We start from the raw sequence: 21285 nt of genomic DNA, 5'->3' as shown, positions 1-21285 counted from the left end.
GCCACACATCAGTTGTTGGGTTGACTGGTGGCAGCAGCGCTCCGACGATCCGGCACGCTAAGCTCAGGCCGTACACAGCGAGCAGGCATCCATCGCGGACCTTCATCTGTAGAAACACAAGCATAACCTCTCCCCCAAGTTAACAATTCATGCAGTCCCGACCAATGCCCGGTATGAGGGTCTCTCATGCGTACTAAGACACCTTCATGCTTTCTGTAATCGTGCCTCTGGGGTCATTCCCTTCATTCCCCCCCCCCTCTATTTTTTTTTTTTTTAGTTAGTGCCACTTTATTAATAGACTCACACCAATGTGTACCCCCAGCTAAAAATACACACGCTACGCAGACTTTGTTATTTAAAAGGTGATAGGTTAAAACTACTTGTTCACACGCTTCCATCTTATCCTAGTTTCTACTCATACTCCCTTAAAGTTATTTAACTCTTTACTGCAGGATCTCAGCTGCACATCATTCAAAGCAAGGCCAAACCTGCACATTATCAATGTCAAAACAATCCACTGTCTCTGTTCCGTACAATTCTACAATTCCTTTTTTTTTTTTTTTTTTTTTTTTAACAGCAAAATACATTTCAAGCACTGTAACACAGTAGATTATAGACAGCTTTCCCGCATGACACCCTGTACTGCGAAACAGTTTTTTGCAAGACCTGTACTACCTTCCAAGCAAATGGTGTGTGAACGTGAGGATCACCAGCAGCCGCAGCTCCCAGTACAACAGGATCTGCAGGCGGTGCCCCGGTGGAAGGAGCAGGAGGATCAAGGCGCGGTCCGCCTATCAGTTCTACTAAATTCCAGTTCCCGTCCTCTAATGCCCCCTCTCTTACGGCCTGCCAAAATCGGCGAGGGTCGCGCGTCATTACTGTACCGCTGGCAACCAGGTTTTTACCACCCCCACCCCCCACACGGCCCGTGACCGATGACGCTGCCGCAGCTGGACCCGAACCCGCGTTTTAGGCATTTCCACCCTGCGCGGGCGGGGCCGGAGCCGAGGGCGCGGGCGGGGGGGCCGGAGCCGAGGGGGGGCAGGCGTGCGGGCGGGGGGGCGTCAGGGGGCTGGCATCGGTCCGCCGAGGCTTCTGCTGGTCGTCCTCGTCCTCGGAATCGCTATCAAGCATAAGTCGATGCATTGGAGAGATGTAGGGGATTCGGGGCATTGGGGAGTGGCATCTGGTAAGGGACACCGACTCGCCCCCTCCCCCACCCCCTCATCCTCTTGCCTGTATTCCGGAGGGGGATACAGGGGAGGTTTGAACGATGTACCCTCATTCGCATTTTGCTGACTTTTTAAGCCCCCACTCGCTTCTTGCGGACTTTGCAAGCCCCCACGCGCGTTTTGCCGACTTTTTAAGCTCCCACTCGCGTCTTGTGGACTCTGCAAATCCCCACTCGCGTTTTGCCGATCCTGCAAGCCCCCAGTCGCATTCTGCTGACTTGGCAAGCCCCCTACAACTTGTCTAAGCAGTCCCGCTGTAGGCAAAAACCCGGACGCCTCTCTGTCCCCTTTTTCCAGAGCTTCTGACAGTGCAGATCCTAAATTGTCCCAGGTCCACACACTAAAAGCAGTCGCGGGGGACATTTCCACGCCATGTGTTTTGGCCCACAGTAACATATCTTTTAGCCGAAGCCCATGTAAAGTAATTCCACGCTTCTCAAATACTAATTTCCACATTGATAGCACCATGGTAGCTTCTTTAGATAACTTACTCCCCATGCTGTCCCTGGTGGCTCACCTTACCGGTGTCACGTTCTCCCGGGATCTTGCAGCCGCTCGCTGCGCTACTCCGCTTCACCACGCTCCGCCCCCCCAGCAACCCGCTGGTCACTCCTGACACCCCTTACCGGGGTCACATCGGCACCGTCTCAGAATCTCTTTTTGATACCCTTTACCGGGATCAGATAGGCACGTCGGGGTCACCAAATGTGGTGACGCAAGTCGAGGCGGACTTCAAGGAAACACTATGTCTGCGCGGCTGGGTTCGGACAAAATGGCCTTTATTGTTTATACAAACTATTTATATATCTCAGACAGTGCAGGTGTTAGACCCTGATCGGTTTTTGTGTCCTTCTTCTTGCTTGCTATTTGCTGTTGCTGTAGGTGCCTGTACGCTGCGGTTCTAAGTTCCGATTCTTCACACCCTGTTTAGATACCTGACAATTGGTGGCTGTCTTAAAGTTACACGGCTAAGTCTTTGAGGTCAACTAACTTATCTGCAGACCCCAACAACTGTGCAACTGAATTTTTAAGTATTGTCCTTTTTTTGTTTGTTTCTGAGCTATTGTCTCTCCATTAAGCTGTTTACATACAGGCTCCTTCTCCTAAGGTCATGGTTACCTGAGGTTACAACTACAGAAAGAAGAATATTGCTAGTTAGCCAAAAAGTTGAAATCAATATCATGCATTTAGCAGCAGCTCACGGATCTCTGACTGATCCAAGCAGCAGCTTGCCACTGTTAGTGCAAGTTAGTAATTCACAAATAGAAGCCAAAGCACAGCAGTCCAGCCAGTGACATATTCCTCTGGCTTCTAGCTCCATTCTACACTTAGTCTGTAACCTGCTATGTAGTATCTCACCTCTGCTACAAAGATGCGCTTGTGGTTAAGTAAGAAACAATAGGGGGGGAAAAAAAGAGATATAAACATATACACAGTGTGGACTGTGAATATCATTCTTCTCCTAAAGAGGTGAATGCCTTGCTGTCCAGAAAACTTATTATGTTGATCTGAATACCCTGGAGTTGATTTAATAGCAATAGTGGCAAAGTCCCAGTAGTTTAAATTTTTTAGAAACATGACTGATCTTTTACATCTAATAACTGCATGTGGACCATATTGGTGGCTGCTTTAAAATTATGTGAATAATGTGATTCACTTAGTACTTTCTTCCACTTAACTGCAGTGGAACTGAAATAAACTGTATTGCACATTTGCCATATTTCTTGATATTTCTACAGTTCCTAAAGTGCAAAGCACACAGTTTCCATTTAAAGAAAATAGTACTGAAGAAACGTGAAAATTTTTGAAAATGTGAGGTTTGAAAATATGAACATGAAAAGTATACATCACTATGAAATGACTGTGAGGAACCCAATTTCAGTATTGGGTTCCCCCCTCCTCAAAAACAAACAAACAAACAAACAAACAAATGAAACATACCTGTTTGATTCATAAAACACACAGTCTTTTGTGACTTAATTTACAGTTTTAAAACACTTTCACAGAAATGCCTGGGAAAATGCCTGCAGAATTGTAGCCTAATGTATCTCATCTATGTGGTATCTTTTGCCCTTAATGTCCCAGGCAGCTGTTAGCAGCAGAAATCTTGTATATTATGGTACAGATAAAACCCTTTCAACAGCACATCTGTACTGCTACTGTTATTAGTACCTTTCGTAATAATGTAAAGGTTAGGTAGCTGACCTTTAGATATTTCTTATTATTGTTAGCTGTTTCTTCCAAATCAGTTTGACCTTGTGTGACTGTCCAAAGGTTAGTACCTATCCTAAAGTACCTGAAGTAGAGATTTCTGTCATGCTGCCTAGAGTTGCAAAAAGATTGTAATTTCAAGTTTTGTGGCCCACTCCAGTTTGATGCCACAAAACATATCCAAAATATCATCAATAACTGCCTTTTTTCTCTACAGTATTTTGAATGTTCTGTTTTGCAGGCGTGTACTTTTAAGCTTTGACAGGAGATAATAGGACAAGAGTGGGGCATGCCTCACTCTGAAACAATGCAGCTTGTTTTGAAAGGAGGCAGATCAATAGAGCTATTTATTTAAGCCCACAGACCAGTTTAAACTAAAATGATTCACAATGCATGCTAGGGAGATCCAGCTTCCATTCTCTCTGGAGAAGACATTTCTGCTTTCTTTATTACAACATCCTTATCTTCAAAATTTTAAAATGAAGTAAGTTAAAAAAATCCCCAAAAGGAGATATTTTGGCACTGCTTTGTCAAAGGACAGGACTGTGAAGTTTAAAATAAGATCAAACAAACGAATATATCTCCTTACACCAAGAAGCAATATGTGAGCAAGTGCCCCCTCTACCCCTGCACTGTTTCAGAAATGGACTATGGGTAACATCATAGGAAAGATGTTAGTAACTTACGGAGCTGTTCATGTTCCCAGAAAATGAGCTTATTTATTTATTTATTTAGTTAGTTAGTTATTAAAAGGAATATGCTTTATTTGTTTGTGCGTGGGGGACATGTTCTATAGCCTTACAAATTGTTGTCACTTTGCGGTCAAACACAGAAGCACTGAAACTTAAATTCAGCCAACTTATATCCCACCTAAGCCTTTGTTTTTTTCCCCCTCTCTAGTTCAAGTAAAAGGAGTTGTCAAGATCTTTTGCTATCAGAATTATGCAGTATGTATATTGTGGGAAACAACTGACAGCCTGATCCTCAATCCTTCAGGACCAGGGAACCCTCTGGTGGCTTTGCCTGGCTTCCCTTCAGGTGTGTACTCAGTTTCTTCCCTGAACGGGGTTTGGGATGCAGCTAAGGTATAACATAGAGAACCACAACAGGAAAACCTCAAATCGTAGCAATCTGCCCTGCAGTGTAGACACTGCTGCTCCAGGTCTACAAGATATCCTGGCCCAGAAAGTGAGTACAGGGCAGCAGTCTTTGGAGATACTGTTCAGCAAGTAATTAACCAAGGCTGCTCAGACATCTTTTTATTTTCTCCAGCTAGCACACTGATTACATCTCTCTTGGGTGAAACGCTTGGGTGGCATTCACCACTGCTCATTTTCTACAGCAGAAACAGGTGGGAAAGTAGGCAGAAGAGTCCATGAGTGTGACTGGTTTTGCTTGTGCCAGCTCAGGATTATCACAAGTCAGACTGGCCTTGTCTTCTGCAGGCCTTGTAGCAGTCAGACAGTGGTCAGAACATTGGAAAGCCTTTGACAGATATCTCTTTCATCTAACCACACCTGCATTACTAAGTAGAACTCACAGTGTACCCTGTGGTGGTGAGAATGGGAGGACTGGAAGACTAAGCTAAACTATTTAGAGGTAATCTCAGCGGCAAGAAAGGATGAATCAAGGAATGGAGGTAAGAGCAGGAGTTCTCTCCATTGGCCCTCTCAGCCATTTTATCTCCTGCCTCAGTTGTTTGCCTGGTATTTTTTGTGCATTTCTCATGTTGATGTCTCTGTCATAGGTTGCATTCCATTTCTGGGAATCAGCAGTGACAATAAATGTAACCAACAGTGTCAGGAACCAATGAAGTTGCTCCAGGTTTCCACTTAAAATGATTTTTCTCTTCTCCTCATCTTCACTTAGTCATCTTAACAAGGCCAGGAACTAAGAGTCTTTCTGCCAAATAATTCCCCTTGGATCTCATCACAGTCTCATTGCTGTCCCTTTATCAAATTAGTAGCCCTGACCTTTCATCAATATAGCAGCAGCTAAGGAAATAACTAGAAAACTGTTTTTTTCTGCCCTGATTAAAAAAGTAATATTTCAATAGTTTGCTGTGCTTGTAATGTTGGATATTTGACCAAAATAGGGAGGAAATGCAGGACCGAAAAAAGGCCTTTGTGGCTGGAGGTAGGACAGATTGCATATTACAACCTCCGTAACCAAACCTCTTTACCTTCTACATTCAGTTTTAAATGGGAATGTCTCCAGTTTTGCCATTTTAGAATCATAGAATAATAGGATCATTTATATTGGAAAAGGTCTTTGAGATCATCAAGTCCAATCATTAACCCAGGACTGCCAAGTGCACCACTAAACTATGTCCCTAAGCACTGCACCTATGTGTTTTTTGAACATCTCCAAGGATGGTGATTCCACCACCTCCCTGGGCAGCCTGTTCCAATGCTTCACCACCCTTTCAGTGAAAAAGTTTTCTTAATACCCAATCTAAACCTCCCCTGGTGCAACTTGAGGGCATTTCCTCTTGTCTTGTTACTTATTATCTGAGAGAAGAGGCCTACTCCCACCTGCCTACAGCCTCCTGTCAGGCAGTTGTACAGAGCAAATTTTATACCATAACACCAGAACAAATGCTCTAAAATACAATTTACTCTTTAATAGAGAAAAAAAACACATGATGCCCCTTTTCAGCTCACTTGACTGCTGCAAACTTAAACCATGGCTGCCGCTATGCAAGATACATTCTCTCATGTGTGTCAAGAAGAATTACAAATACCTTTGTTGTACAACAGAAATGGCAAATGTGATTACATTGTTATGAAAAAAGAATAGAAATGTAATCTAAATGTGTTCTGTATTAATGTACAGAGGCTGTGGTAAGATTATAAGGTACATAGTGTTGTCCACGTCCTAAGCTGGAAATACACTAAGAAAAATATTCTAGTGTGATTTCCATGACTAGGATGAGCTGAGCTAGCCATTTCAAAGTGTGCCACTCGCACACTGGAACAGGGGCTAGTTGAGAGCTGAATAGGTGGAGACATCATCGTAGTCTCTGCATTCTCTTCGACAGGGGTTACACCAGAGGAGCCAGAGAGGAGAGGCTGCCACTCTTTCCTTGTTCTGCCAATCCTGAGTAAGCCAGCCAGCATGACCATGTGACCGAAGAGGGAAAGAACTTGTTTCAGGAAAATAAACTGAGATTTCTTCCTTTGTGAATTAACTGATAAATGGCCAAACATTAACAGATTGCTGTACTGCACTTTACTTAGGACAGGTGATGAAGCACTGTAATTAGTAAACATTTCCATACTTGTACCGTACACTTGAAGTGTTGTGCACTGCATACTGTTTCACTCAATGCATCTTCATGAATGGTGGAAACTCATTTCATATTTTGCAATGTCTGAGTACAGTTAAAATTACTCCTTCAAGTATGTACTACCCTATATTTCCCAGCACTGTGCTTCATTTGCTGTTGTTCCAGCTGGTTGCTGGGCTTTAGTATGTTATGCAAGGGTTTCCTGCGACCATGATTTTGTGCCATCTGCAAACTTTGCCATCTTACTTTTCAGAAATCTCTCTCAACGAGAAACCTCCTTCATAAATCTGCATTTTAAAATCAAAACAAGTCAGATTTGCTGGAGGATCCAAATGACAGGTTTCAGTTTTACAGTAAACATTGAGTTCTGATTCATGAATCTCAGAACTTAATAAACCTTGCTAGTGAAAATGTTGCTGTAGACTGTTACATTCTTAAAATGGCTTCCAAAGTCTAGGAAATGTGTTTTTTTCATAGAATCATAGAATCAGAATATCAGGTTGGAAGGAACCTCAAGGATCAACTGGTCCAATCTTTTGTGGCAAAAACATGGTCTAGACAAGGGTGGCCCCGCACCCTGTCCAGTTGAATCTTAAAGGTGTCCAATGTTGGGGAATCCACCACTTTTCTGGGGAGATTATTCTGATGGCTGATTGGTCTTATTGTGAAAAGTTCTCCTTTCGTGTCCATTCGGAATCTTCCCAAGGGTGACTTGTACGATTACCCCTCCTCTTTTCCATGTGATTCCTTGTAAAAAGGGAGTCTCCTTCTTCTTTGTAGTCACCCTTTAAATACTGGAACATGTTTTCTTATTTTCTCAAGGCTGAACAAACCCAGTTTTCTCAGTCTTTCCTCATGTGGCAGGCTTCCCAGTAGTTTGATCATCTTTGTGACCCTTTTCTGGGCCTGCTACAGCCTGTCCATGTGTGCTTTTTTTTTTATAATAGGGACCAAAACTGAACACGGCATCCCGGCTGTGGCCTGACAAGCACAGAGCAGAGTGGGATAATGACTTCTTTATTTGTACTGATGATGTGCTTGTTGATGCAACCTAGCACCCTGTTGGCTTTCCTTGCTGTAGCAGTGCACTGTTGACTTATATTGAGATTGCTGTCCGCCAGGACTCCCAAGCCCATTTCCACAGAGCCATTCCCCACCTGGGCAGATTCCAGCCTGTGCTGCACTGCTGGATTACATTTTTCCAGGTGCAAGACCTTACATTTTTTCCTGTCGAGCTTCATAAGGTTGTTGTTAGCCCACTTTTCCCAGCCTACCCAGGTCTTCCTGCAGGGTGGCTCTCCCTTCCCCACTCAGTTTGTTATCATCAGCAAACTTCATCAGGGTGCACTTACTCTCATCATCCAGATCACTTACGAAGCTATTAAACAGCCTTGGACCCAGTATCGATCCCTGGAGGACCCCAGTTGTGACAGGTTGCCAGTTTGAAAAGGAGCTACCTACCACCAGCCTCTGGGTGTGGCCTGCGAGCCAGTTCCCCACCCACTGCATGGACCACTTGCCTAGACCATAACGCATCCCTTTCTCCAGGAGAAGGCTGTGGGAAACCATATTGAAAGGCTTGGAGAGATCCAGGTAGACAATGTCCACTGCTCGCCCCACATTAACTGAGCAAGGTACTTTATTGTAGGTGGTGATCAGGTTTGTTAAGTGCAATTTGACCTTAGTGAATCCATGTTGGCTTTTCCTAGTCACGTACTTCATGTGACTTGTGATAGCCACCAGGAGGATTAATTGCATAACTTTCCCAGGGACTGAAGTAAGACTGACGGGTCCATAATTTCCTGAATGCTCCTTTAATCCCTTCCTGTAGATGGGGTTGACATCAGTCTTCTTCCAGTCCTCTGGGATGTCCCCTGATCTCCATGACTTCTCAAAGATTATGGAGAGCAGCCTCTCAATGACATCAGCCAGTTCTCCTAACACCCTCAGGTGGATGTTGTTAGGGCCTATCAATATGTAGGAGTCAAGCTGCTGTAATTGTTAACATACCAACTGTTCCTTTACTGATTTTGAGTCTGTGTTTGCAACAACCTGGATTTTTGCTCCTGGGCCCTGAGGTGCAACAGTGCTGGTAAAAGCAGACATGAAGGAAGTATTGAGAACCTGTGACTTTTCAGCATTTTTGGTGACTAATTCACCTCTCCTGTTTAACAATGGACCAATGTTTTCCTTCTGTTTCTGTTTGTTGTTCATGTACCTGAAGAACCCTTTCTTCTAATTTTTGACACCTCTGGCTATTTTAAATTCAAGCTGAGCTTTTGCTCTTCTAACTACATCTCTGCATGGTCTGGCAATACCCTTGTAGTTCTAAATGGGTATTCATGCACTTTTCCATCTTTGGTACACTTCTTTTTTTGTTTTGAGCAGACTCAGAAGCTTGCAGTTAAGCCAAGGAAGTCTCTTGCTCCACCTACTTCTCTTACATTTAATGGGGATGAATGGTTTCTCTGCTTCCAGGAGACCCTTGCTAGGTCCTTTATCCTGTATGGAAGCTTCCCACAGAATCCCTTCCAGCTGAGCTCTGAGCAAGCTCAAGTTTGCTCTTCTAAAATCTAAAACCTTTGTCCTTAAACTGACCATCAGCCCGCTCAGCAGGATCCCAAACTCCACAATATTGTGATCATTGCAGGCAACACTATCACTGACCAAGCAAATTTTCTTGGTTTGTGAGTTGCAAGTCCAGCAGTGCCTCATTCCTGACTGGCACATCTGATATTTGTATGAGGAATCAGTCCTCTACACATTCCAGGAACTTATTGGGATGACATGTGAGCGGCTGTATTGTTCTTCCAAGAAACGTCTGGGTAGTTGAAGTCGCCCATAAGGTCCAGGTTCTGATGACTTGAAGCCTGCTTAAGTGACCTAGATACTGCTTCATTTGCCTTATAATCTTAGTTTGGAGGACAGTGGCAGATGTCTACTGTAGGATCTCCCTTAAAGACTACCCCTCTGATCTAGACCCAGAGGCATTTGATAGGGCTTCTACAATTACTGTAGTTAACTTCTGTATGTTCAAGTATTTCCTTAACAGAGCATGAGTTATCCTCCTCTCTTTCCCTGCCTGTCTTTATAAAAAGCCATCCATTGTAATTTTCCAGTCATGTGAGTTGTCCCACCATGTTTCAGTTATTCCTGCAATAATTATAACTTTCTGACTGGGAATGGATTTCCAGTTCCTCATGTTTATTTCCCAGGCTGTGTACATCGGTATACTTACACTTGAGGTGGTTGGTCTTCTGGTTTTCTTCTTGGCAGGCAGTTAAGGAACACATATCACTGTTCTAGTTGGCCTGGATTATCCCCTTGTTGGATGTGGTGATGTGAGCATTGACACACCCCTCCCCGCACATCCTGCAGTTTAAAACCCACCCCACCAAGCTGGCCAGCCTGCTGCCAAAGATCCCCTTGCTTCTTCTAGGCAGGTGGATCCCATCCATCCCTAACAGGCCGTTGTCATTGAAGAGTGTCTTGTTGCCATAAAAGCCAAAACCCTCATGATGACACCAACCACAGAGCCAGAAGCTGATGTGCATGGTACATCTATTTCTGGCTGCACCCTTTCCTCTCACTGGTAAAATGGAAGAAAAGAGAACTTGGGCACCAGTACCTTTCACTTGCACCCCCAGGGGTTTGTAGTCTTCCTGGATCCTGCCCAGGTTCTGGCTTGCAGTGTCATTTGTGCCCACGTGAAAGATAGCAATGGGTGGTAGTCTGTGCTCTTGACAAGTTGTGGCGGCCTCTTGGCACCACCTCGGACCCTGGCCCCCCGAAGGCAGCACACCTCTCGTGCCTCTGTCGGGCTGGCCGACCTGTGCCTCAGTGCCCTGTGACAGAGTCACCCTCTACAAACCCTCCGCGTTTCTTTTTGCGGTACCCACTGTGTGCTGCTGGTGCAGTTTCTCCTTGCAGACCTTGCTTGTGATGTCTATAGCTGTCAAAGCTTCACATCTGTTTTTGGTTGTAACGCTGGAGGGTGGCGACTGAAGCAGGATCCTCCTGTTGTGGGTCACCATGGTCCAAGGTGCCTTGTTCTCTGTGGTGTCTGCTACAGGAGCATGGTTCTGAAACCACCTGTCCTTGTCTCAGTCCCTCTAATACTGTGCAGACTTTTAATGTTTCCTGCAACTTTGCCACCTGATGTAACAGATTATTAACCCTTGCACATCTGTTGCAGGTACTTACCTTTTCTCCAGGAGAAAGACCTAGGTGCTCTGGTGTCTCCTTCTTTAACAGTTCCATCCGGGTGGAAATGTCAGATATCTCAGGGGTTTTCTCTGTAGTAACACTGGTTTTAATCCTGAGGTAAGTGCCCACCATCCTGGCAGAGACCTAAAGCACTTTCCTGGGCTGAGGGTCTACAAGCTGGGTACAGGGCCCTTTCTCATGTACCCTTCTTTCTGCATGAACTGTACAAACTGTGCACCCTCTGGATCATTTTTTGCATGCCCTGTTCATAGCATTCCTCCTTTTTAATTATATTATCAATGTGTTAGAATAGTAATCACACACAGAGTTAGATAAGGTCCCATTTCTATTAATTTGCTGTAGAAGATAAGGGAGTTCCATGTTTCTGTTTGGGAAGTGTTGCATTGTTGTCTCCCATGAAGGCCCACCAGATGTGACTAGGCTGATGATCTTTGTAGGTGCTTAGCAAGAAGCATGGGTTGGGGAGGAAAGCTGGAGTATTAAGATGTCAGAAAAGGGTGACAAACTCTGATGGAAGATAAGTGTGCATCAGAAAAATGTCAGGGAAGTTGGTCAGAAATAATGTTTTATCTAACAAATTATTATCTTAAAAGCACAACAGTTTTCATATACCCAAAGATGTAATAAACATAAAACAACAAAAAATTGCTGTGAGCTTTGGTCACTTACTTGCAGACAAATCCATTTAAAAGCTCAGTAGCAGAGTGAAAATCCTTGTTCAGAATCCCAGTCTCAGCAGGGAAGCCGATGACACATGTACCTCAGCTTCTCTTGGCAGAAACAATAGCTTTGGAAAGGGTAGTGAAAATGGTGGAGTCTGTGCTGTAGTTCCTTTGTCTGCCCTTGCTGTGATGTTTATTTTGTTGATAAAGAATGTAATTTTCCAGAGGTGTTAACACAACACTACTCACAAGCTCACTGATACTATGATGGTGGGGATGAAGGCAGGGAGGGAAGACAAAACATCAGTTCAGCACGGGAAAAACTTGTATTGCTAAGTATTCCTAATGATCAGAGGAGCAGGCTATAGAGACTTACATCAACTGTATCAGCCTTTAAAAGAAGTGAAATAAGAACATGAATTAGCTGTCTTTATCTGAACAATAATACCAGAACTTAAGTCCTGCAGTCTTTCTGTGGTAAGCTTTATTACGCTTACTGTGTCTCTGCCTCATACTCCTGTATAGACCAGATTGAATTTAACAAATGTATATGAAAAATGACAGCTGATGCTAATTTAATGTGCTAGAAGCTAAATCTAATCACAGATACTAAGGTAATGGAGATGATAAAAGTATGCAGATCTCTGAAGTAGTGAAGAGATTAAAAAATGCTACACAGCTCCTTCGTCTATTACTGCTAGAAAGCTGCACAGTACTTCAGATACATTGACTCTAGCGCCTAAAGGAATTTTTAATAAACCGAGTAAGTAACTAAAGTAGTCTAGCTGATCCAATTGTCCTGCAATCCCTCAAACTGCTAGGCTCCCTCATGAAAGACATTCAACGAATACTAACGAATACCCCTTTCCCCACCCATATGTACAATGCTGACCACAGAGATCCTATGAACTTCCCTGAATCTCAGCTAAATGTAGAAGAAGTACAGTCAACCATGTTTTGAATAGGAATCTTTAAAAACATGATAAAATCAAGTTGCTGAGTCCCTGGGGAATACACACCAAAGATTTGAAAAACATTTGGTTTAATATCTGTGGATGAAAGCGGTGGACCAGCAGTTCCCCAGAGAGGCTATATGGCCAGCCGCTGATGGTAGCTAACAGGAGACTGCAGCTGGGGCCTTTCCTAGCTGAACCTGTAACAACCCTTCTCTGTAGCGCAGCAGGATTAAGGATGAGGCTAAGATAATGGAATTTGTGCACGTCTGGTCTACTTGCTCCGCCTGACCAGAGCACTGATATCATGGTGACAGCTGTCTTCTAAACACTCCCCTTGCAGCAAATGGTGGGCAAGTCTGTCAGCTGCATATGTATACTTAACAGTGACATACTGGCAATTAAGGCAAGAATGAGTCACATTTGTACTCTATACGGGTAAATAGTTCATGAAATACACAAGCGTGAAATGTAAGGGTAGGGAGGTCCTGGTGCAATTAAGGGCAGTTTCAGCAGGATTTGTTTTCCCTTTTACAATAGGAAAAAGGAGCACTGTGAGTTTGAAATTACCATACTTATTTTGATTCTTGGAGTAGGTTAGTAATATTCACTACTTAGAGTCTTGATTAAAACAGAAATTCTGGCCGGGTAACAGTAATTAGTAACTAAACATTTATTAAAATAATAAAATAGATGAAAGATGCTAAATTTAAGTACGAATTTTTGAAAACCTCACCCATGGTTTGTATAGTTTTAATAAAAGTCTGAAGCATTAGTGGCATTATTCAACTGACCAGGGTCAGGCTTATGGCTTGCTACAATTTGCCACATATGGGCTTGAGAAAACAATAATGAAACATTTCTCTGAAAAGGGGAGTTAAACAACAGTTGTCATGGTAAGTCTGGAGAAATGGTGTCTTAATCTCATGTAAACACTTTAAAAAAATTCAGATATTTTTTTTTTCCTGAAGTTTTGCTCTTCTGTGGAGCTGGAGATTGGTTTTTGAAAGCTGGTATACATACTCAGACACAAGGAAGAGACAGAAAGATGCTGAATTAGAAAAAATATTTAATGGAAATTTTAAACCAAATCCAAATAAAGAAGAAGCTAGAACACTACTTTTTAGGAGGAGGTAGCTCCTGCCCAGTGATAACATCCATTGAAAGCATTTTGAATCATTCTTCAGACATCAATCACAATCAAGGCAAATTCAGCAAACCTCAAGGTCTACAATCATATTTACTTGAGTCAGTTTGTGCTGCTATATCCATTTGTGACATTCCTGGGTTCTGTTCTTGATTTTAGTCACACTGCCCATTTCTCTGCTGTTTACTGCTCTCATTCTCTATCTGACTTCCAATATGGAAAGACCAAGGTGAACATAACTGATTTTTTTTTTTTGATTTTTTTTTTTTTTTAATTTAGTCTACTCAGGATCACCATCAACAAAAAAGTGAGGGAAAGAAGTCATCAGTTTTTAAGACAGATTCCTGTTCTCTGCCCCTTTTCTTGAAATATTTCTTCAGCTTTGTTTGCTCAGGTACTGTTCCCATCAGAGGAAAACTGCACTGTGCCACCGTGTCAGTGGCAGCAGCAGGATTTAGTGGTTTTGCTGCTACTGTGCTGCTGCTCCACCTGCCAGCCGTGCTCTGCAGGAGGCATGCTGTTTGTCTTGACACTTTTTCTCGTGCAAAAAAAGCAGGAAGACCTGCCTCTTACCTGGGTAACTGGAAGGACTTTTTTGGGTCTATCTATAGGCTGGTATCTATCCCTGAAGATGACAATATCACATGTTTAGGAAGCTCCATTAGCTCCATTGGCTCACTAGCCCGTACTCCTTTTTGTAGCTCATGACAGTGGCTCTTTCCTGATCTCAGTACATTTTTCACCTCTTTAGTTCTGCTCAGCTTTGTATTTTCAACTTTTTTTTTCCTTTTTGCAAACACTTATTACAGGGCCATTTCATATCAGAAACTGATTTTCCATATGATACGTCTTCTATATTTATTTTCTCATGGTATTGTAATACATAAACTTTTTCAGTCTTCACTTGTTTTAAAAACAAAAATGAAGTTAAACTGCATCTTAAAGTGTATCATTTTAGAAAGAATTTATTCTGCCCAATAAAGAAAAAAGCACTATCTTTGGCAGCAGTAATAGGTACTTTTGAATGTATAGCTTGATGTTTACTATGAATTTTCAAAAACTAGGAGTATATCAATCTTGCTTAATGCTTCCCTGGACTGTGATACACATCCTCCCCATTATAGATGAATGGAAAAACTATTTTTCTTGGAGACTAACTGTACCTAACACTCAGTGACCAGCTGTGTATTAATTTTTGTAAAAATTAATACTGAGGCCACACTCCTCATGTGTTTGTGCAATGACCTGCAAGGCTGGGCCATGTCATTGAGAGGCACAGTTCATGGGGTTCAGTTGGTTTGTATTAAAACTGAATCAACATGAATTTTCAGTAGAATATTTACAGAAAGTCTTTGTACCTTTCAGCATTTCTTGCTAACAGAGTTTTGAAGTCCTCATGGAGTGTAACTATGATGTCTAGACACATGAATCAGGTTGCAGAACCAAAGGAATTACTTGTGCTTGTGCAACCCTACCACTGTTTCTTATAGTTTTAGTAGATAATGAAAGCAATTTCTGTGTTAAACTTCCTGGCAAGCTTTTGAAATAATTCAGAGAAAATACAACATTTTGTGCTCACATCAGTCAAACCTACTTCTTCTTAAATATTGTATTTTCTAGTGGACTAGTGTGTTAGCTTCCCCAAGGAGCTTTCATGATCTCCCTCTTAGGGTTGGAAAGGTTTTGAAGACTTTTCACAGTTGTAGTTCTTTCCTCTTCCTTCCCTACTTCTTTATTCCATCAATTTCAAATTCTGCTGTTTCTAAGTATGATACTGCAGAGACAAAATGTCATTGACATTAAATACTCATATTTTTCACATTAAGCTTTTTTGAAAAGCTTTTGTAAATATGCTCTCTGGTACATGGCTTTTAATATTCACGGACTTATTTTCAAAAGAACTATCACACAGCAGTATGGTTTTCCTTGTTAGCTTTTCTCATGGTACATCCTGCCCCTTTCATGACTTGTCTTGATCTGATTTTGTTTTAGACAGAAAAAAAATATTTGATATTTAAGAACTGTAAGATCTTGTTTGGTAGTGCAAAGTAGGACTTTGGCTACAGAGAGACAACTTTGCTCCATTAATTATTTTCCTTGACATTTCTGTCATCATGAGGCAAATTAGTTTGTTGTGCTTAACCTTCAAGTACGATATGAATTTTTAGAAGAATCATGCAGTGGTCAAAAGCAGTTGCACAAAATAACATCTAAATGCTCTCCTAACTTAGTAATGAAATTACGAAAAGAACCTTTCTTCCTTTCTCCTTCTTTCTTTCATTCTTCTCTCTCTCTGCCCCCACCCCCATGCTCCATCCGTTTCTCTGGGAAGAGTCAGAAGGATAAAAAAGTGATACGGTTGTCTGTCAGTGACACCAGGAGAAGACCACTTCTTTAGCATGCCTGCTCCATGATAGACTCATGATCCAACAGCCTCATGCTGACCAGTCCCACACTGCTGGTGAGACTCTCACAGGATGTAGGGGTTTGCTTTTCTCCAGGTGGTGGAGCATGATGTTTTGTTTTTCACTGTGTTTTGTCTTCTTTGTTACAACATGGATGACCCCTGAAAGATCCTTGAAATAAAGACATTACTTGATTATAGAGATGATAATGAATCAATTGTTGTTTGTATTGTACAGGTTGTTTGGGAGCTCCAGCCAAATTTGGTATGCCATAGTGGGCACATCTACTGACTATGCCCTGAAAGGTGTCATTTAAAATTAAATATGATAGCAAAAGATACAGACTACAGCCTTTTTACAGAGAAGGATATAAGGCCAGAAACATCACAGAAACACCCTCTTTCTTCTATTCTGTTAAACTCATTGGTTCAGAGGCTTCCAGACACCGCAAAACCTCTACATCACAGTAATGTGGCTCAAATGAATCGTCCACTTCAGTTTTGCTTTCCATGTAATTATTTGTTTGAGAGGTTATACAACATTATTTACAAAACATGATCATGAAGGCATGTATTGGAAAGATGTTAAAACTATGATTTTCTTATGTCTTCATTTTAATTACCTGTTTACAGGATCTCTGGTGTTTTTTTAAATTTTAGGTCCTTATGGTTCATAGACTGCTACCAGTTCTGATTTAGCTCAACCAAAGTCACACCTGCCCTTCCCTCCCTTTGCTGCTCATTGTGTACTTTAAAAATAGGAAAAGGAACATGAAAAACATTGTGCTCTTTTTTGTAACCACTTCAATCACCCTTACCAATATAAGGCCTAGAGAAGTTGTGGATGCATCAAGAAGCTGTGGGTACCCCATCCCTGGAAGTGTTCAAGGCCAAGCTGGAGGTGTCTTTGAGCAACCTGGTCTAGTGGAAGTTGTCCCTGCCCATGGCAGGGGGTTGGAACTAGATGATCTTTAAGGTCCCTTCCAACCCAAACCTTTCCATGATCCTATAATTCTATGGGGCACTGACTGATAAGGAACAAAGTGCTGTCAAAGGCACTGAATATACCAACAGAGCTCAAGAGAAACATATTTATTGCTTCTGATAATTTGAAATTTTGTTATTCTTAGTGGATAATCCTGATATTGGAAGGTAAAAGGTAGTATTTTTCTCAACTGTATGTCTCTTATCATTCAGGAAAAAAATATCAATGAGAAAACGAAAACTAAAAGGGGTGGCATCCTTTGTATTCATGTCATTTCTAGTAATGCCTTACTTTGACCCCTTGTTATGAAACAGAGCAAGGTCTTAAGAAGATTAGTCAGGATGAGTTTGGTACAATGCTTTGGGTGATGCTCTGTTTGTGTTGAGGTAAGATAGATGGCACAGCCTGTTCTGTTCCACTGATGTTAAAGTAAAGGAATGTGCTCTGAATAATTAGAAAATACAAGGTGGGCATCTGAAGGAGATGAGGAGACCAGGAGTCAGGACATCGTTGAACAAAGAAAGTTGAAAGGTTTACTCCACCTAGACCCTGCCTATTACGAATACGATGATTAGATGTCAAAATCAAATGAATATGTATGTAAAGATGTTGTAACCTCTCACGAAAACTGTATAAATTACCTGACTTTTCACTGAAAACTTTGGAGCTCGTTTGTCCAGTGCAAATCGATTAGCTCCCCAGTGTTGCATGAAATAAATACCTTTGCTGCTTAAAGACAAAATTTGTCTCTGTGCAGTTACTCTGTGCCAGTTTGACATCAATTTGGTGAGCCAGGCAGGAGAACTCTCCACCTGTGCTGGAATCCAGGGGCCTGGGGACCCTCGGAGCCCCTGACTGCATCTTTGGTCTGTGAGACTCCCCTACACCTCAGCTTCTCACACAGGTGGACAAGGACTTCTGCACAATATAAAAGGTATTTATATTTATTCTTTGGTTTGAATTTGCTTGAGTTTGTCCCTGAAGACGAAAGATGGGATGCCATCTCGCAGGGCTGAGAAAAGGGACGCCTTCTGAAAAGGGTAATAGCCCTGTTTGATTGTCTTAAGATTTGGGAAGCTGAAAACTTCCTTTAGGGCGTCTTAAGATCTGGGGAATTCCTAGAATGTAACAACTGAAATTGCGCTCTGTATGTTGTTTATGTGTTGTCTTGTTTCATGTTCAAAATTAGAGTTATGAATCGTATGTGAAAAAACTAATTCTGGTAATTCTAAGTGAACAGCTGAAAACAGCATGCTGCTTAGGACCCAAAATTAGAATTTGGGGTTTTTTTTGGCAATTGTTCATTGAAATGCATACTTTGTGTGGTAACGCAAACTGTCAGTGTTCCTAGAGTTGTATGTAAGTGAATCGTACTGTGTAACACACTGCCTGTGCCACTGAGGGCTGCCCGGAGAGTGGGGTGCGTGTGAGAGATGCAGTTTAATTGTGAAGCGAGTGGGGAGCCCCGATCTGCGTGTCTGTGTTCCCCATGAGGGGCCGGCCAGAGACAGACAGAGTGATTGAAAAATCAACGTATGAAGTGGTGGAATGCATAATTAGAAATTAGAACAGGAAACTGTGGACAAAACCTTAGAACTAACATCATTTGGAAAAAGCACAAACTAGCCTCTGCACTTAGTGTTGTGGGTGCTGTGTGTATGCTTGAACAAAGGGTGGCAACTGACAAAGATATATTATCTCCTCCTAAAAAAAAAAAAAATAAAAAAAAGAGGTCTTGAACTGTGGTGTATGCTCTGAGATATGTACGGTGCCACCGATAGTAACTAACATTGTAGATAGATATACCAGACTCATTAGGGTGATGGGGAGTGGACCGAGCAAAGAAATCAATACCAAAACACTGTTGGGATGTATTTTGAAGCACTGGAAAGAATTGGGTGGAATTTCTGGAGGATATTTTATCAAAAAGAGATTTTCAAAATACTGTCAGAAATGGTGGCCTCTGTATACATTAGGTGATGGTGAAAAATGGCTGCCTGAATGAAGTCTTAATTACAAAACAATTTTACAGCTTATGCTGTTTCTCCATAGAGAACAAAAGTAGGATGAAATAATGTGTGCAGATATGTTTTTCACATTGTGAAGCCATACAGAGTGTGGCAGAAGGACTGCGGGATTAATGTAACACCACCTGATTCTTTGATTTTGGCTCTAGAAAAGGATAGGAAAAAACTGAGACCTACACTAGAAAGATGCTCTTGTTGAAATTTTTGTGTAATATATAATTGCTATGTTTGGGGGGGTGGGGGTGTGGGGGTGTGGGAAGAGCTTTAGATTGTGGCTCCTCGTGTGGAGCCACCGGAGTGAAGCATGATGCAAGATAAAAACTTTCCTAATGTAGAACCTGAAGTGTGTGTGGGGGAGGGAGTCAAGGACCCTGTGAAGTTAAAGTATTGGGGTGAGTTTGTACAAACTCCCACACCTACTCGAAGGTGCGGCTGAGTCCTGCTGGACCATGGCAGGGTGTTCGTTGTTTGCCTGCAAAGGCATGATAGGTAAGAACACAGACTTAAAGCAACAAGGAGCAGATTTGCGTTCAGGGTAAGAAAGAGTTAAAGCAGAAGTGCTGTAGCAGAGGCAGGCTTGTGTAACCTGCCGAGCAGGAAGAGCATCTCCTGCCCGGAACCCTTCTCATGGTGAGGAGGAGGGGGTTGCTGTTGCTGACAATAGAACAGAAGGACCTGACAATGTCACCCCAATTGCTGCAGCATTTGCAGTACAACAGGACCGGTAACGGCCCCTTTAGGGCAGGCAGTGGGTCTGAGGAGAATAAAGGTGAATCTTTGATGGGGAAATTTAGATGCTTGGAATTTGGTTGTGAAAGACTTATCAGGATGATCTAATAGGACTAGAAAAAGGTTTGAGTAGGAAAGTTGATAGAAGGAACAGGGAACGTGTACAGAAGGTAAGAGAAGAAGAGCTGGGGTGTGCTAAACTGGTAGAGCAGACAAGGCAGAGGCAGAGGAGGAATGCCAGGCAGAAGTGAAAGAGTGAATCCCTCTCCTGTGGGACTGGATCAGTGTGCATATGTAGGGAAAGTGGGCACTGGAAGCGAGATTACCCTAAACTAAAGAACCATCAAGGGGTTCTGTGACTGGATTAGAACTAGACTGCAAGGGACCTGGGGAATCTACCCTGGTGGCTGGGTTAATTTAAAGCTAGGGACTAGAGAAAGATGAGGTGAATTTTTTGGTGGATACAGAAGCAACTTACTTGGTGTTAAACTTCAATAAGAAAAGAATATGTTACAGTTGTGGGAGCTACTGGCCACCAGGAAAAAACATTCTGAAACCTTTAAAGTACAAATTAAGAAAACAAATAGGAATGCCAAATTCACCAAAATCTTTGTTGGGATGAGATTTATTAGAACATCTAGTCATTTAGAGAAGGAGAAATGGAAGTTAAAGATGATCAATTAATTGCAATCTTGAGCTTATCTTTAATTCAACAGAAAAGTGGAAAAGAGGACCTCCCTGAAGTAAAAGAAATCTTTAACCAGGTATATCTGGGAATAAATTCCAGGTAAGGTGAAAAATGCTTTGCCTGTTACAGTAGAAATGAAAAGGCGCGGCCTGCCTCGTTTGGATAAAACAATACCCCTTGGTCAGCAGGGCTGTAGGGGATAAAGGCATGAAAACTGAAATGAAATGCACTCTGTAGTAGTTCTACCAATGTAAATCTGTGGTTTTTGCCATGACAGTGACTTGTTATGGGATGCGCAGATGAAACTCTGCATTGACAACGAAATACAAGGAATAAGGTTGGTCAGGTGCCTCCTACCATAGTCAAGGACAAGACTGGTTTGGCCGCTGCGTTTGCCACCAAGGAGAACCTTTAGCTCCGCTGTTGGCTGCAACCCAGTAGGCGTTGAGAGGTGGGAACGTATGCCATGCCAGACCTTGGTGTGAGGAATATAAGAGGGTCATCCAGGAAGGAAGAACATAATAAGACCCATTGGGCACTGACTCATAGTATAAATATTTAGACTGACAAAATTGTAGGGAGAACATGAGTCGAACTGGGACAACTGGAAAAGGAAATTTTCCAGGGCAACAGTGACAAACTGATTTCTCAGAAATCCCAAGAAAAAAGGGGTTTCGATACATGCTGGTCATGACAGATGTCTTTTCAGGGTGGCCTGAAGCACTCCCTTG

The 21285-nt window shown here is 42.4% G+C and overlaps 2 long non-coding RNA genes across 2 annotated transcripts in view; one reads left to right on the top strand and one right to left on the bottom strand.

Moving 5' to 3' along the window:
* LOC308056842 overlaps window positions 1-21285 on the top strand; it is a 67431-nt gene that overhangs the window by 19090 nt on the left and 27056 nt on the right. The window lies entirely within an intron of this gene.
* Window positions 262-19371, bottom strand: LOC308056844. Its single transcript, XR_013924993.1, has 2 exons — window positions 1900-19371; window positions 262-1795 (listed from the first exon to the last, which is right to left on the bottom strand). It is a non-coding gene; the product is annotated as an uncharacterized lncRNA (long non-coding RNA).

This window comes from Falco punctatus (genome assembly GCF_963210335.1).
Source record: "Falco punctatus genome assembly, chromosome: Z".
In the NCBI taxonomy this organism is placed as follows: domain Eukaryota; kingdom Metazoa; phylum Chordata; class Aves; order Falconiformes; family Falconidae; genus Falco; species Falco punctatus.
Note: the sequence above shows the minus strand (reverse complement) of the source record. Positions and strands in the feature narration are given on the sequence as shown.